This window comes from Delphinapterus leucas, chromosome 2 (assembly GCF_059928025.1).
Source record: "Delphinapterus leucas isolate spDelLeu-1000000601 "Yukka" chromosome 2, BTC_Dleu_Yukka2, whole genome shotgun sequence".
NCBI classification, from domain to species: Eukaryota; Metazoa; Chordata; class Mammalia; order Artiodactyla; family Monodontidae; genus Delphinapterus; species Delphinapterus leucas.
Genome location: NC_143130.1, coordinates 7,456,466 through 7,474,132, shown reverse-complemented (window position 1 = coordinate 7,474,132; position 17,667 = coordinate 7,456,466). Strand labels below are relative to the sequence as shown.

At 44.4% G+C, this 17,667-nt stretch overlaps 1 protein-coding gene across 2 annotated transcripts in view; it reads right to left on the bottom strand.

Annotated features, from left to right (window-relative positions):
• Positions 1 to 17,667, bottom strand: part of FAM107B (family with sequence similarity 107 member B) — an 84,046-nt gene that overhangs the window by 33,589 nt on the left and 32,790 nt on the right. Inside the window, exon 1 of one of the 2 annotated variants that reach the window (XM_022580555.2) lies at positions 3,369 to 3,872. The exons of the other annotated variant lie outside the window; for it this stretch is intronic. The gene's annotated coding sequence lies outside the window, so the exon portion shown is untranslated. Of the gene's footprint in view, positions 1 to 3,368; positions 3,873 to 17,667 lie in introns of those variants that run through there. 2 annotated transcript variants of the gene reach the window in all.

Genomic DNA, 17,667 nt, shown 5'->3' with positions numbered 1-17,667 from the left:
CTCCTATTAAAACCTACCCTTCCTCAAGCATCAATAAACTACTGGATCAAATCAAATAAACTACTGGAAAAGTGAAAATCAGCCCTACTGACAACAGGAGAAGTAAGGACAGGCCTTACTGACAACCGACCCCAATATGCCATCAGGACATAAAGAAAGCTCAGCATAGGACCCAGACGCTGACCTCCACAAAAATGAATGGCCATCCTCCTTTCTCACTAAGCTGTGACTAATTCTTTACTAAGTGACGACTCTAACCCCACTTTAATGTCCGGCCTCCTAGATAAAAATTGTTAAGATACCCAATCACTGAACTGTACCTGCTTCCCGATCACATCCAGCCCAGGTCTGGCCCCTTTCTCTAACCCCACCTTCAAAGCACCCAGCATAAGCAGAGACCCAACTCTGCCTTTCCCAGAGAATCCCAGCACCCTTCCAGGCTACACTCGCCCCGCTGCAGAAGCTAAATGAACCGAACCTCTCTACAGTGACACGTGCATTCCTGGAGGTTGCTGGCTGGTGGGATTCCACACTCGTTTGTCTTACTAAGTTACTAGTAACATGAGAGTAGAAAGAACCTCAAATAAAAGGTCCACAAACCTAAATCCTGACTTATCACTTCTCTAGGTCTGTTTCCTTGCTGGTAAAAGGACAGCCAGTTATCCTATATTTTACAACTTTTCATCTCAAATACGCTGTATTTCAGCCATATTGTGGGTCAAAGAGGTTTACTTCCATTGAAGAAGGTGCTCTGACTTCCAGTCACTCAACTTAACTTTTTCACTTTTGAAATACAGCACAGTTAGAGTTTGTCTGGAAAACTTTTTTCACTCTTAAAGAGATCTTCATGTGAGAAACAATCGTTACAATTATGTGTTTTTCTGAATGGTTCATTAACATGTTTCCTAATTACACGAATATAAGTTGACTCTTTATTTGATTTCTGCTTCCACCGTGAAAAATCAGTGTGAGGATTGGGGCACGTCTCCGTCTGGGTCTTTGGAGGATCAACTGGCGCTAACTAAACCTCAGAGAGCAGCTATGGGCACAGCCCAGGTCCTTTTAATTAAAGTCTGTTTTCCCACCTACCCCTCTTCTGGTTACCCCGTGGGCTTTCTGTGAACAACAAACAGCCAGTCTTGTTATGAGGGCACCAAAACCAAGAAAGGATTATTAAGCCCACCGTTGTCAGCAAGGCCAGAACCATGAGTGTCCCTCCTTTGTATGAGCCTCGGGTCAGGCCCTAAAGATCTAGGGAGGAGTGAGACATGGTCCCTGCCATCCAGGGCTCACAGCTAGCGGAGAAGACAGGCCCACAATCACTAGTGTGATACATACACACGTTGAGGGTGGGAAGCCCGGGGCGGTCTCTGGGAGAAGTTCTTCCTAAGACTGTACCTCCTTCCAGCTCCAAAAGGAGGAAGGTTCTCCCCTTGTGACTCCATCAGTGAGGATGCTCTGGGCCACATGTAACAACGCCTGCCTCTAAGGAGCTGCAACCACAGGGGCTCGCTTTTACCTCTCGTAAGAATGTGGCGTCAGGCTGTGCAAGGCTGCTTCAGAGCTCAGGGGTGTCCTGGGGGCTCTGGGGTCTTCTCCTTGCTCTGCTCAGCAGTCCCAGCACCTCCAGGAGGAAGGGCAGACTGGGAAAGCCCCCCCCCACACTGGGTCTCTTTATCTTGGAGGGAAGCCACTCCCAGAAGCCCCCAGGGGGCCTTCTGACACCTCATTGGCTAGAGCTGCATCGTGTAATCACCATAGCAACAAAGGACGCTGGGAAAATGGGGACGTGGCATTCCAGCAGTGAAGAGGGGACAGCAGTGGCCGTTAGGTAGACAACCGACCCTGCCACACACAGACGGTTATGGGGGGAATGTGTCCCCAATATTCATACGTTGAAGCCCCACCCCCCAATGTGACAGTAAGTGGAGGTGGGGCCTTTGTGAGGTGATTAGGAGTAGAGGAGGGCATGGGGGGGGGCCCGTGATGGGACCAGTGTCCTTACAGGAGGACGAGACACCAGAGCTGGCATCTCCCCCTATCCCTGCCATGTAAGGACATGGTAAGAAGGCTGCTGTCTGTAAGCCAAGAAGAGAGTCCTCACCAGGAATCCAGTCAGCCAGCACCCTGGTCTTGGACGTCCAGCCTCCAGAACTGTGAGATAAATATCTGTTCCTTAGCCCACTCAGCCTATGGTATTTAGTTCTGGCAGCCCGAGCTGACTAGGACACAAATCCAATTCAACTGTCTTCAAAGGCACTCCAGCCTCCGGACAAGGGGCTCATCAGGCCCCTCTGGGTAAGGTCAGCAGCAACTCCGCACCTCAGCTCCAAAGCTGAAAGGGAAACTAGAGCAACGACCATTTCTTAGAAGCGTTCAGTCCTCACAGCATCTGTAATAAAGCTGCAGTAAGCAACAAAGACGGGGGACCTTTTATTGGGAGCCCTTTCAGCCTTTAGCTTTGCCTTCTACACAAAACCTCCCTTTCTAAACTACCGGGATTTTGGCAAAAGTTCAAACGTAAACACATTTGTAGCAGGCGCTGGCCCCGGAACAAGGGAGTAAACTACGCTGACTCTTCACTTTCTCTGCTTGAACTCCACGCATTACTTCAACTCCCTCAGGAGGCCTGTCATTCTAGGACGCCAGGCCTTACCGTTTTCCCACAGGCTTTCCTTCAGCCACAGGAAAACAAGAACAAGGCACCCCCAGCCCCGTGGGGCTGTCTACGCACCCTAAACGGTTATTTCAGTCACCCCCATCTCACAGGCCCACCCAGCCCGGAAACTGGATACAATCTCCCTTGGGCCTCCACTGGAGCCCTTTCTCCACATGCAGTTAATAGGCAGCGGAAAACCTCCAAAATAAGAACTGGGGAAAAACTGACAGCAACCTACTCGGCAAACAAGGAACACAGAAAAACAAAAGCCTAAAAAGAAGGAGCCTGCATTTAAACCAGCAGGCACCAGGGGCCATGATGTCTGAAAAGCATAACAGCCTTTCTTCTTGCTGGAATGGAAGGGGGCTCACTGTTAATTAGAAAATAGTCAAGATTTCAAAAATGTATCTATTCCTAGAATAAACAGAGGCCTTAGATAATCACTTACTTGAGTAATAAGCAACAGATACACCAATCACGTTCCAGATCCTATAGAAGTTGAGTGACATTATTCATCTTCATTCCAACAAGATGTTTTAAGGGTGTTTATGTTCAAACATAAATTGTTTTAAGTACAACTTACGACGATTGCAAGACTCTCCTATTTACTTGGTAGCTTCCATCCTCAAGGAAATTCTCTCTTAAAATAAAGCCTTAACCATCACCCCTTCCTCCCCGCATCCAAGTATGTAGAACTCAAACCACTTACCACTGTGTCTACAGCCCCCAGGTCCTCAGCCAACAGGGATTAGGACGTGTGCCCTGAGTACCAACACATCCTCCACCAGGCTACTCACTCCGGCATCGCAATCAAATCTGCTGCTAACCTGTTATACTAGTTGTTTTACATGTTTTCCCCAAGTCTTGACACAACTGCAGAAACAGTACTGATTAAGTAAAAGAACAGGACAGGCTGGTAACTAGTAAACGCTCTGCCCAAACCCAGTTCCACAGGAAATGGAGAACTCTGCTTCTCTCTCTTTCTGAAGTTACCCAAGTTTGAAATGTTTTCATTTCTTTTGTTGCAACAGGACTCCTTACTCAAGAACTTGGCATCCAGAAACTTCCCATCAGCTTCTGACTACTCTCACAGCTCCTGTCCAACAGTTCAGAACTTTAACTGTGTCTGTTTTAAACTCCACACGTAATAGAAGCTACTGGTTAATTAAATGAAAAGGGCAAGGACAAATGACATATCAACACATCCATAGTGAAAATCTGTCCTCTGCTTACAACCAGTTATAAAGGAAATCATCAGTCACTTCCAGAAGAACAGTTATAAAATAATCTAACAAGAAACTACAGGTGCATCATGACACCTAACTACTTCCCTTATGCCTTTAAAAAACAAAACAAACAAACAAAAAAAGAATCTGAAAAGCTTAAGATAGGGTAGTTTTACCTACTTCACTGAAGTATTCAAAAGTAAAATGCAGCCAAAGGCCATGAAAAATAAGATGCTTCTTTTAAAAAGTTTTCAAGGTAATTCAAGGAACAAAAATCTCTACCCTTCAGTTTGTAATCTTACAAATGTCAAACTGAGTAAGAACCCAAGTGTTTAAGAGTCCAATTTAAGATTTTTAAATTCAGTCTACAGTACAAAATCTACAAACACAACAGTACATGTGACGTGATAATTAGGAAGGACCCTATCAACTTTACTTTCGTAATTTCATCCATGAAGCTTCAGAGCTGAAGTCATAAACATTTTCTTTCTTCTTTTTAACAGGTTTTGTGTGTGTGTGCGTGCACACGCGTGTTTTGGCCACGTTGGGTCTTCGTTGCTGCACGCGGGCTTTCTCTAGTTGCGGCGAGCGGGGGCTACTCTTCGTTGCGATGCGCAGGCTTCTCATCGCGGTGGCTTCTCTTGTTGCGGAGCACAGGCTTCAGTAGTTGTGGCACATGGGCTCAGTAGTTGTGGCTCGCGGGCTCTAGAGCACAGGCTCAGTAGTTGTGGAGCACGGGCTTAGTTGCTCCGTGGCATGTGGGATCTTCCCGGACCAGGGCTCGAACCCGTGTCCCCTGCATTGGCAGGCGGATGCTTAACCACTGCACCACCAGGGAAGTCCCAACCTGATTTTCCATTTATAAAATATATATTAGCTCTGGGGAAAAAAAATCTGAGTTACCACTGAGTGTTCCTAAAATTCATTCTGTGAGCCATGTAGGAAAACCAATGTTAAGGACTCAGTGGAACTTCCCTTCTATGTAACATTTAGACTTGCTCTAAAGCTGATAGACTTTCTAAAATACCTCAGATCGATGGCTTTCAAACTTTTCTGTCTGTAATCCTCTTTATACACAGGGACCCAATAACACACCACACTAAAATTAGCTGAAGTAAAAGTTTCCAGAAGCAATACTAGCCTTATGCTATATACGCTCTGATATTTTTCAGTTTCTTTTTTTTGTAATGCTTCTTGTGACCCACTAATGGATGCAGCTGGGAAAATCCTGTCCTAACTCTTTTACTTAAACTTGCCACCATCACCTGGCAGCACTCCGGGTACCAGGGAAAGCACCTGAAAACTTCCAACAGAAACATAAACTGGACGAGCAGCCAACTGTCATCATCCCTTCCAAATGGGAAGCACTTAAAACCATGACCTTTTAAAAGTTTATCTGAGCTTCTATTACTGATACTAAAAAGTCATCATCTTCTCCTCTGTCTAATCTTTAAAATATTCTTATTCTAATCATTAAAGAATAACCTCAAATCCTCCTAGCTATATGTGAATGAGTAAAGAAATACAAATTAAAGATTACTTAGAGAATGATATTTGTTCACAGTTCAGTAACAAGCCTTTTTCCCTGTGATGATGAACATGGGGAACAGAGATCACCGAGGCAGTATTTTCTCCCCTTCTTAAAGTGTTCTTTTAAAAGCAGTTTCAAAAGTTTCTCTATCCATAAATAAAATGATACCCATAGTACATCAATATCTAAAGCTAACTGTAATGGCATTTGCTTCTGTGTTAAAAACTACAGTGTAGGGCTTCCCTGGTGGCGCAGTGGTTGAGAGTCCGCCTGCCGATGCAGGGGACACGGGTTCGTGCCCCGGTCCGGGAGGATCCCACGTGCCGCGGAGTGGCTGGGCCCGTGAGCCATGGCCGCTAAGCCTGCGCGTCCGGAGCCTGTGCTCCGCAACGGGAGAGGCCACAGCAGTGAGAGGCCCATGTACCGCAAAAAAAACAAAACAAAACCAAAAAAAACACTGCAGTGTAACTCAGATTCTTAATACCAAAATAATTCTAGTTGCATATTTTTTAAGAAGCAGGACAAAATTCCACACACTTAACTGGAGTTAACAATAGGTAAGAGGAAGTTCTCCAGTCCCAGGTACCTGCAACCCAACCGTCAAAAGTCATTTACATCCGCATGTGGGAAACATGCGGAAAATGGTAAGGGAGACAACTAAGAATTGATGTATTTTTCTTCCTGTTGAAAAGAGACATGGCGACATTAATGGTGGTTATGAAACAGTAGAAAGAGCTAAGCTTTCAAGTCTGAGAAAGTCAGAGCCCGCTCTGCCACGTGTTAGCTGGATGACCTTGGTTCAACAAGAAAAATATTAAAATAATTATTCAGTAAATATTAGCTGTGGGCTGGGCACGGTCCTAAATGTCCACATCCATCACCTCATTGAATTTTCACAACACTGGAGGTAGAGGGCCAGAGGGGCTAAGGCACTTATCCAAAGTCGTACAATTAGTCATGGGAAGGCCAGAGTTCAAACATAAGCTGTAACTCATTTCAAAATCTTTGTTGGGCGTTTGCCTTCTGAGCTCCGCGTTCCTTATCTTTCCCTCTCAGGGTTGCAGTCTGGATTAATGACTGACTGTTAATAAGGACTCATCACCCCCTCCCCCCAGCCAGTATCTCAGCGGCCATGAGCACAGTTTACCAAATTTCAGCGGGCTTCACCTGTTCAAAGTCAGAAACTTCTTATCTTTCGTTCAGAGTCAGAAAACTTATCTTTTTTCCTTCTACCCTCTCACTGCTCCACCCTTCAAACACACCTCCCACACAGATACCTATTACTAACCTTCGGAAATATGTCCAATTTCATCAGCACTGCACATAACACCCACCTCCCATGAGTCTATTTACTAAGGGAAGGGAGGTGGGTGTCCCAGGTTTGTAAGGCAGGGCAAAGTTATCCGACTTCATTCAAAGCCAAGACAATGACAGGCAGAGAGCCACAAAGGCTGGGACTCAGATAGGGCAGCAGGAGTGCCCTAGAACAATCACTAGGGTTAAACTGTATTTACCCTACGAGGTCTTGACCAGGGACAGAATAAAGGCAGGAGAGCGACTGAGCCAGTTGTGGCTTGGGGATCCGGCAGGAATCGGAGGGGCAGGGCCTCAAATATGCCAGGAATTCTGCTGAGGGCAATAAACAACCTCACAGTGGAGGGCAGGATTGCATTAAATCGGTTTTCGAAAGAGGAAGTACCAGGACCAAGTAGTTAATAAGTGTCGACAGAATTTTTCAAAATAGGGTTACATTTCTCCCTTGCTTTCCTGTCCACATTAGTTGGCAAATGCTACCCCCTCCACTTCCTTATCCCAAAAAGTGGGTAAACAGAAGCACTGACAGGCTGTTCCATGGAAAGAACCAAAGCACATCGACCAAATTAATTTAACCAAGTTGATGAAAGACATGTCGATAATACACCATCACCTAATCACTGAATCGGGCCTTTTTTATAAAACAGCAAATAGAGATGAGCTGTGTGAGTATGTGCCCTCAAGGTGTAACAAGTCAGCTATATATGTTATACTTAAATTGTTAGTTGTCATAGCAACAGTGGACAGTAACGCCTGCTCAGATTGGTATTTAGCAGTTTAGTTCTTTGTTTTACACTGTACATCTATCACTAATTATATAAACTACTTTCCAAGTATTAAGAAATAACTGGTTTGGCAAACCAAAGGGGAATACAACCCACGAAGCTGACTTGGATAAAAGCACCCGTAAGTCTAAAGGACATACACTGAATTTATGAATGTTCAGAAAACAGGACATTGTTGCTATATAGCTATTTAATAATCTGAAGAGATAACAGCGTCTTTTTACCCTTAGGAAAAAAATAAATTATGAAACTACCAGATTAAATAATATCATCTAACAAAAGGAGATTCACTAATACGTCCATTATTTTAATTAAGTACTGATGACATTATGAATTTAGAATCATTAAATGTCACTCCCACTGACATTCTAATTTTTTTTAAATTTTTATTGGAGTATAGCTGATTTAGAATGTTGTGTTAGCTTCTGCTATACAACATAATGGTTCAGTTATACATATACATATACCCACTCTTTTACAGATTCTTTTCCCATCTAGGTCACTACCGAGTATGGAGTCGAGTTCCCTGTGCTATACAGTATTCATATTAGTTATCTATTTTATATATAGTAGTGTGTATACCCACCGACATTCTAATTTAAAGCCTGATTATAAAACAAAGATACAAAGTATCCTAGACTAACATTTTTATTTGTCTTTAATCTAGTTTTATTTTGCCTCATTCTCATTTTTTAAAATAAGTTCTGCTTCTACCTCACAAGCAAGAAACAAATTTTGTTTTCTCTTAAAATGGTTCACTGCAGATTTAAAAAGATTCAACTCACTGGCTTGGAATAATCAGACATTATTTATTTTCTCATTACATCTGTTACTAACCATTTTCTTTACAATTAATCTAAACAACGTGTTTTGTCAAAAGGCACAGGTCCCAGCACCAAAAATGCCAGGTCCCAGTCCCAGCTCAGCCACCGACAGGCTCTGTGCTTTCAGCAAAAGATCCTGCCCTGTGGGGTCAGTTTCCTCACCTGTGGGCCCCAGACCAGGAGACCAGAGGTTCTCACTAATCAGGGCAGTCTGATCTAAACTTGCAGACTTTCTTGCACACAAACACACACGCACACATGCACGCGCGCACACACACACACACACACACACACACACACACACACACACACACACTGCACCAGGCAACAAAGTCAGGCTCCAACAGAGACAGGCCTTTCGAAGCCACACACACTACCCCATCCCTCCCAAAAAGGGAAACATGAGAAATCTGCTTTTTGCCCATCTGCAACTATAATACAAAATAATAGGGTGACTCCTCGGAAGATCCACGACCAGGAGAAATCCCTATTAAAGCTTGTTTCTGAAATGCAGCCCCTCACTGCCTGTGTGTTGGGACTTTCCATACTTGGAGGCAACCCAGTAAGACAGCATAGCACTCCTCTCTCAGCGCTCCACATAAAAACGAGCACTGTTGGGTTCATAACGACTGCTTTAAAGAGGCCTTCCAAGGGGTCCTTCTCTGTCACCCGAAACAACTGATTTCATCATCCATAATTGGCTGTCAGAAAGTTACATTAAAGCGGCCCATGTGACTCTTCCCAAAAGCACAGAAGATCTACAAGTGCTGATCGCGGAGTTTCTGGATTGTTCCCGGCTTGGCCTGGATGCTGTGACTGAAAACGGAATTACATCGGTCAGCACTCAGCTTGCCAGCCATCGGCCAGGTCACAGCGTTCTCATCGGTCACAGCCCAGACGCACGACAGCTCTGCTCTTGACACCACAAAGCTGTGCCAACCTCTGGCTAGAACAGCCACCTCCTGTGTGCTCTTCTTGCCGGGAACCTGTAGGATGTGATCAGGACCGCCAGCCTGGCCTCACAGTGCAGCTGCAACGTAATTCCAGGTTGAAAACCCAGAAGGTCTCGTTGTCATTACTGCTTCTCAAATATATCCAGATACCAACATTTCCATGGCTAAAAACGCTCTCCTCATGTTTTCTTCATTATCAAACAGAAAAATGTTAAAGCAGGAAGCTTGCACTAAGAATTGATCTTCCGCCCGTGGGATTGTCTTAAAATGTAATTTAGGTCAGGTCACTCCCCAGAAGCTTCTCTAAGCCCCTGACCATGGTCGTCCCTCCCTACCTGACCTGACCCGGGCCTACTTCTCACACCTCGTCCTCTGCATCTCTCCATCTCTCCCCGCAGCCTTGCTCCCCGCCCCTCCAGTCATGCCGGCCTCCCTTCATTTTTTTTTTTTTTTTTTTTTGCGGTATGCGGGCCTCTCACCGTTGTGGTCTCTCCTGTTGCGGAGCACAGGCTCCGGACGCGCAGGCTCAGCGGCCATGGCTCACGGGCCCAGCTGCTCCGCGGCATGTGGGATCTTCCCGGGCCGGGACACGAACCCGCGTCCCCTGCATCGGCAGGCGGACTCCCAACCACTGCGCCACCAGGGAAGCCCTCGCTTCATTTTTTACCTAGTCTGTGCTCACGCCAGTACCTGCTCCAACCCATCCCTTCCCATCCCAAATCTCTCCATACTACTGGCTCACCCTTGAATCTCCACTCAAACATCACCTGCCCAGATCACCCCACCTAACTTGGGTCCTTCCACCATCAGTCTGTCCTAAGCTCACATCTCAACCCTCTCACAGCCTGGGGAACTGTTCATTTTACTGCTGGGAACATGTTTTTTGGTCATCTTCCCTCTAGATATGAAGCTACCTGAGCGTCGGGGCCACTGCTCTCTGTGCACCACTGTATCTCCAGGGCTTACAATTACTAAATGTTTGATGATCACTTGTGAAAGCAATTCAGTGTCTCAGTAAATTTTGCAGGGTTAGAAAGGATGCAGACCATGAACATTTTTCTTTGTCCTAAGTTGGTCACGGACCAATAAGAAAAGTATTCACTTGTCTTGGGCAAAGTTAATCTCTACTCTTTCTATTTCTCCACACTGAATATTCACCCTGTGGGTCTGTGCACTCCTGCAACCTCCTGATTTAAACGGGAGTTTTAAAACACTGAAATCTGTAATAGAAGCTCTGTTATCAATGACAGTTTGGTTCCCAGGTAATCCTTAGAAATACTAGTCCTCCTTCTTGTTAAAATTTATTCAGTGCTTACTATGTTCCAGGCACTGTTTCTGGTTTTTTGGTTTTGGTTTTTGGCCGTGCTGCCCGGCATGCGGGATCCTCGTCCCCCGACCAGGGATCGAACCCGTGCCCCCAGCAGTGGAAGTGCAGAATCCCAACCACTCGACGGCCAGGGAAGTCCCAGGCACCATCTTGAACACTGCATCTTTCACGTCATTTGCCTTCCGAGACAGTCCTATGATGGAGGGATTACTGTCCTTATTGAAAAAGGAGAAGCTGAAGCCCAGGGATGTTAACAACTGGTGCAAGGTCGTGCAGCTGTAAGAGCTTCATCAGCCCAGTGGGTCTGCCACCAGCGTCTGGGCTCTTTACTGCTGTGTGATGGTGTTTTTATCTCCTGCGAGAGAAGTCCTCTACTAGCAGGAAACAGAAATGAGGCAGAGCCACCCCTTCCTGTTTTGGAGTCAGGCAAATCATTTTTCTTTTTTTTAATCTTTAGAGAAAAAGACTAAATTCCTCTTCGGACCCATGCTCCCTCAGTCCAGGTAATTCCCTCTGGGATTCCCCAGTGAATCACGCTTCCCTCACCTCCCCCATCAATGCACCTTTATGCTTTGCAATTCACCACGGGGTCCCCAACTGCTCTCCTCCCCTGCCTGCTTAGCAGAAGCACACGCACGCGCACGCACAAACGACTTTCCAAATTCCTATGTACTTCACCCTGCGGTGTAAAAGGTAAATAACTACTTAACCTTCCTAGCGATGCCAAAATGCATAACATATAAAAGGTTACTGATTCACAAAGCATCGTCTGAATTATTACACAGCCAGAAAATGACCAAACTTGGATGGACATTTCAAGAATTGTCCAGGAAGATAACTAAACAGAGAGGTCAACGGGCAGTGCTCACCTGGTCCCGGTTTTCCCAACCGCTTTCCTTCCTGCGATTCTGAACTCAGACTAAGCTGCGGCTAACTGTGGATCGCAGAGAGGACTGGAAATCCGGGGGGTGGACGGGGAGTTGAGCAGGGAGGTTCTAAATCTAGCGGCTGGAGCTGGAAACCACCTACACTTTGCTGCTAAATTTTAAGAAACACTTCAACACCTTTATAATATGTTCCACCAGGTATAATAAAAAATGTGCCCAAAGAGCTTGAATTCTTATTAGCTGCCAAGAGCCAAATGTGCGGGAAAAAAAGTCCAAAACAGCAGATGAAGGTGTAGGGGGAAGAAAAACAACTAGTGAGTTAGGTGGGTCCATCTCAGCAAAATAACACCCTCCCCCCCACCCCCGGGCAAAAAGGATAAGCTACTTTTGTTTATTTACATGTGGACAAACTGGCTTAAGTTAACTTCCATTTTCCTTCAAACACTACAGCTGTGGTTTCCAATTCTCCCCTGCACATCAAAATCATCTGTGAAACTTCAGAAAAAAAAAAAAGAAAGTGTGTCCAGCTCCAGTAGAGAAGCACTAAAGGAGCACCCATCACGATCAGCCACACCTCCAATGGGATCTGGGCCATAACACAACCAGGGAAAGAGCAAGGCTGGTCAGGACAGCAAGAGCCACTGCTCCATCTCCAAGAGTCTCCTCTCCCTCCGTCTCCAAGACCAAGCAGCTGCACCACCCATCCATCCATCCATCCATCCATCCTTTTATCCATCCATGCATCCATCCATCCATCCATCCTTTTATCCATCCATCCATCCATTCATCCATGCATCCATCCATCCATCCATTTATCCATCCATTTATCCATCCATGCATCCATCCATGCATCATTTTATCCATCCATGCATCCATCCATCCATCCTTTTATCCATCCATGCATCCATCCATCCATCCTTTTATCCATCCATCCATCCATCCATCCATGCATCCATCCATCCATCCATTTATCCATCCATTTATCCATCCATGCATCCATCCATGCATCCTTTTATCCATCCATGCATCCATCCATCCATCCATCCATCCTTTTATCCATCCATCCATCCATCCATCCATCCATCCTTTTATCCATCCATCCATCCATCCATCCTTTTATCCATCCATCCATCCATCCATCCATGCATCCATCCATTTATCCATCCATGCATCCATCCATGCATCCTTTTATCCATCCATGCATCCATCCATCCACCCACCCACCTTCACTGAGCACCTCTTGTGCCAGCACTGAGTACCAGGACACATGGCATATAACACTGGCGGCCCTGCCCTCCAGGAATTCCATTCTAGGGGAAACCACACCAGGGAAATTGAAGTTACCCTTTTCTTCAAAAAAAAAGCAACCAAAAAGGTTCCCACGAGCGATTTCTATCAGTCTCATTGAACTGAAGTCCTTTCAGCCCCAGCTTCTCACTCGGTCATCAGAAAAGTGTTGTGTTGTGTTGTGCTGCAGGAACTGGCAAACGCTTTCTATGAATGTGAAGAAAATTGTGTTAGCTTAAACTCCAACATCCTCCTTCCCAAGCTGAACCATCTAGTTCATTCGATGCTCACACCATCTCCAGGTTTCCAAATCCACAGCCCCAGCCTGCACAGTCTCACTTCAACCAGCAGGGCAGGACTATTTCACACCCGGCTTCACTCAGTGGCTTGACATCCAGACAATCAAACAGTATTAATTAGCTCAGGGCCCCTATGTTCCCCACATCCTCGGAATGGGTAAGCGGAGTGTTCCAAAAATCAAGTCTGTCCCATCAGCATTTCCTATTTTTTCTTTTATTTTTTTTCATTTGGAACAAACGCCCATCACAGGCTTAGGGAATATAAAAGAAGTACAAGAATCCCTTTTAAGAGTATTTAGTCTTTTTGTAAAAACTAAATCAACACAAGTAACATGAGTATCACATGACACTACATCTTGATTCAGAACAAAATTGTGGAGAGTAGGCAAAACAGATTAGTCAGGGTGTGAAACTCCACTGAAGCAACAAGCCTCAAAAGAAGGGTGTGACCAGGCGGAGTCAGCAGTGACCAAGCAGGGGATTTTTAAGGAGTAGGAAGGGCCCACCGATGGGAGAGACAATGGAGACACCAGCCCGACTGAAACACGGGGACTGAGTGACAGGAGATTTGGCCGAACCAGTAAGAGGGGCAGGTAACCCAGGGCTCGGAAACCAGATGTGGTTCCCCTGTGACATGGTCAGTGAGACAGGTGTGGCAGGTCCCCGAGAAGGAGAAGGCATGACAGAAGCTGTTTTAGGTACTTGTATAAAACAGCTGCCATTGGGCTTCCCTGGTGGTGCAGTGGTTAAGAATCCGCCTGCCAATGCAGGGGACACAGGTTCGAGCCCTGGTCTGGGAGGATCCCACATGCCGCGGAGCAACTAAGCCCGCGAGCCACAACTACTGAGCCCGCGTGCCACAACTACTGAGCCCGCGAGCCACAACTACTGAGCCCGTGTGCTCCAACTACTGAAGCCCACGTGCCTAGAGCCCATGCTCCGCAACAAGAGAAGCCACCGCAATGAGAAGCGGGCACACCACAACGAAGAGTAGCCCCCGCTCACCGCAACCAGAGAAAGCCCGGGCGCAGCAACAAAGACCCAACACAGCCCAAAATAAATAAAATAAAATAAATTAATTTAAAAAAAAAAAACAGCTGCCATCAATTCTGATGGAGCCTCTGATAAATGCCTGACACGCCAAGTTATTTTCAACAAGAACTTTAATCCAGGTTGTTCATACCATTTCCATGCCTATCGTCAAAAAAAATCACATTCCAGTATGCCAAAGTCCCAGTATTTACAAATGAGAAATCCAAAACAGCTTCCCATCAACCTCCCTGGGCTCTTCATGCCCCATTTTCTCCACCTACTGGGCCTATGATGATTCTAGAAGCCACTGACAAACATGAACAAAAAGAAGCAACTAGCTGGCCGTCCCACTGGAATTTCGTTCTAAACATCTGACCAGCAACTGTGCGTCAGGCACGGTGCCTGGTGGGGTCTGAGTCAAGCCACACACAACAAGCCTTTCACTTTCAAAAAGCTACTCCTGCCCTTTCGGAGAAGATATGACTCCTGGAAAGCAAATGCCTATTGTTTACAGTAGCCCACAGAGGGAATCCAGGGAGTCCAATCTTCCAATAATTCATCAAGTATTTATTCCACATCTATTAAGTGCCTGGCACTGTTCTAAACAGTATGCAATTAGCAGGAAAGGAATCAAAGCTCCTGCCCTCATGAAGCCTATCTTCTGTATCACGGCAAGTTCTTCAGCTTATATTCTACAGGCTCCCGCAGTTTATGATCATGGTAATGCAATAATAATGACACTTCTCGTGTCTTACTTAGAATCTGTGATACCTTCCAAGCCCAGTCTATTACATAAAAGACGATGACAGACCCAAGAAATAATTAAAGTCAAAGAGTGGTTTCCATTATAAAAGGAAGAAACCACTAGGTAGTATTTGGAGTATATTTCTTAGCCTCCAAAATGCTCAACTCATAAAATCGGACTAAAATTAAATTAGAATATTTCCAAATATAATGATGAATGCTTTAAGGGTGCCCCCAAGTAGAATATTCTCAATTGTTTTAAGCAGAGGATAGAATGGTCTTTTAATGTAAAACAGTATTAGGACGAACAATTAAGTAGTTACCCATCACAGTTTATACTTCAAAGTGAGCTGTGCTTTAGTAAACGGTTTTGGGAGAGACTGCGAACATTAACAGTCACTAACTTATTAACTGAACTGAATGTTCAGCTGAAAATATCAAAGTAACAATGTTCATATCTTTAAAATGATAAGTAGAGGATGCAAAACTGCTAATTTCCTGCTTTGTGGGTGCTTTGTAGCCATCTTAGTAATCACTTAATCGTATCATAAGGAACATGAAGAAAGACCAACAGGATGGAATCCTCCACTTTCAGGAAAACAGACCATCAGCAGATTTGGATTCCTGTCCACAGACAAAGGACAAAGGCCTTAAAGCAGCAACACGTTAGGACAATACCACATCAGCTACATAACAGTGAACAAACATGCTTCCTAAATCCAGGGGTAAAGGCAGGGAGCTCATCCCCAGATGTGAGACGCCCTTTGCATCTCTGGGCAGACACTTCAACTTCCAGCCATAAAACTGTAAAGAGAGGAACTTCCCTGGCGGTCCAGTAGTTAAGACTTCACCTTCCAATGCAGGGGGTGTGGGTTCGATCCCTGGTTGGGATCTAAGATCTCACATGCCTTGCGACCGAAAAACCAAAACATAAAACAGAAGCAATATTGTAACAAATTCAATAAAGACTTTAAAAAAAATTGTCCACATCAAAAAAAATCTTTGAAACAAAAATTATAAAGAGAAATACTCAACACATCACTGACAAAAGGACTCAGAGGCAATAACTGAGAGGTTAATTGCATGTTAATTTCCAGGAATATGTCTCAGCTATGCAAGGAGCTCTACTATCACTGCAGGACGAGATCCTTCTGCATTTTTCTTACGTAAGAATCAGTGCTTGGGCTTCCCTGGTGGCGCAGTGGTTGGGAATCCACCTGCCAATGCAGGGGACACGGGTTCGAGCCCTGGTCCGGGAAGATCCCACATGCCGCTGAGCAACTGGGCCCGTGCATCACAACTACTGAGCCTGCGCTCTAGAGCCCACGAGCCACAACTACTGAGCCCTCGTGTAGAGGCTACTGAGGCCTGTGTGCTTAGAGCCCGTGCTCCACAACAGGAGAGGCCACCGCAATAAGAAGCCCATGCACGGCAACAAAGAGTAGCCCCCGCTCACCGCAACTAGAGAAAGCCCGCTCGCTACAACTAGAGAAAGCCCTCACAGCAACAAAGACCCAACACAGCCAAAAATAAATTAATTAATTTATAAGTTAAAAAGAAAAAAGAATCAGTGCTTGCCTGAGGTGTAGCAGAAATGAGTAAAAGCAAATTGTGCCCCTGCTATAAAGTTCCACAATCAACACTTTGCTTGAATAAGTCTTGAATAAAGTTTTTCTAATAAATCAATTAATTGTTATTCAAATAAAGAGGAAAAGTTCTGAGGTTGAAAACAGGCGTAGAAACGTTACACTAATCTGTTAAATAAACAAAAACTTGAAGGGGGAAAAGGGATCTTTGTTACCACTCCAACTATAAAAACTGGGGTTTTCATGTACAAGGTGACCTGTTGACGAGGGAAAAGGTTTAACAGACATACTTATTTCGCTATTAAAAAAAAAAAAAAAAACTCTCCCCGCCCCTGCCGGTTTTAGAAGCAATGTGATCATAGAAAATTTGGAAATCAGAAAAGTATACAGAAAATAAAATATAATCCACGAATGCATCACTAAACATATCCACATTTTGATATATTTTCCTTTCAGTTAATACAAATACACATCTCTTTTCTTTTTTTTTTTTTAGCAAAATGAGGGTCATATTAAGTAGACAATTTATGACATTTGTAAGCATTTCATCTGTGATAAAATACTTTTAAAATATGGTTGCATAATATGCCATTATACAGGCGTATTATAACTGACTCAGCTACCCTCTTGTCCTATTCAAAATGAAAGATAATTTAATGAATTTTAATGTAACAGACTGAGAAAAGATCACTGTTGCGGTTTCAGAATCCCCACTGTACCATCCATAATTCTCTGAAAAGGTTATTTCAGTACTCCCACCTTTACCAGTTAGGTATCTGTGTAAGATTGGATTTTCTACGTATACTTCACCCAAAACAACCTATCAACACACTGAATGCAGAAGCAGTTATGAGAACCCAGTTATTTTCTATTAAAGCTGGTTATGAAATAGATTTGCAAAAATGTAAAACAATGCCGCCAGTGTCATTAATTTTTTTAATTTTGAAAAATAGTTATTTCCATTTAAAAACTTATTTTAAAAATGTGCACAAATGTAAAATAACGTTCATCTCACTATTTTTTTCTGTTTTGGAAACGTTACCTTCCAATAAGAATGGTCTTCTGCTAATACGTAATGGGCTTACTGTTATTTTTGCCATTTTTAAGCGAATTTTCTAAACTTTCTCTGTTTTAATTCCTAACACAGTAAATAATCAATAGATATTACAATGGACAGAGGTCTTTGAGGGTCTTCAAATACTCTTTAACAGTA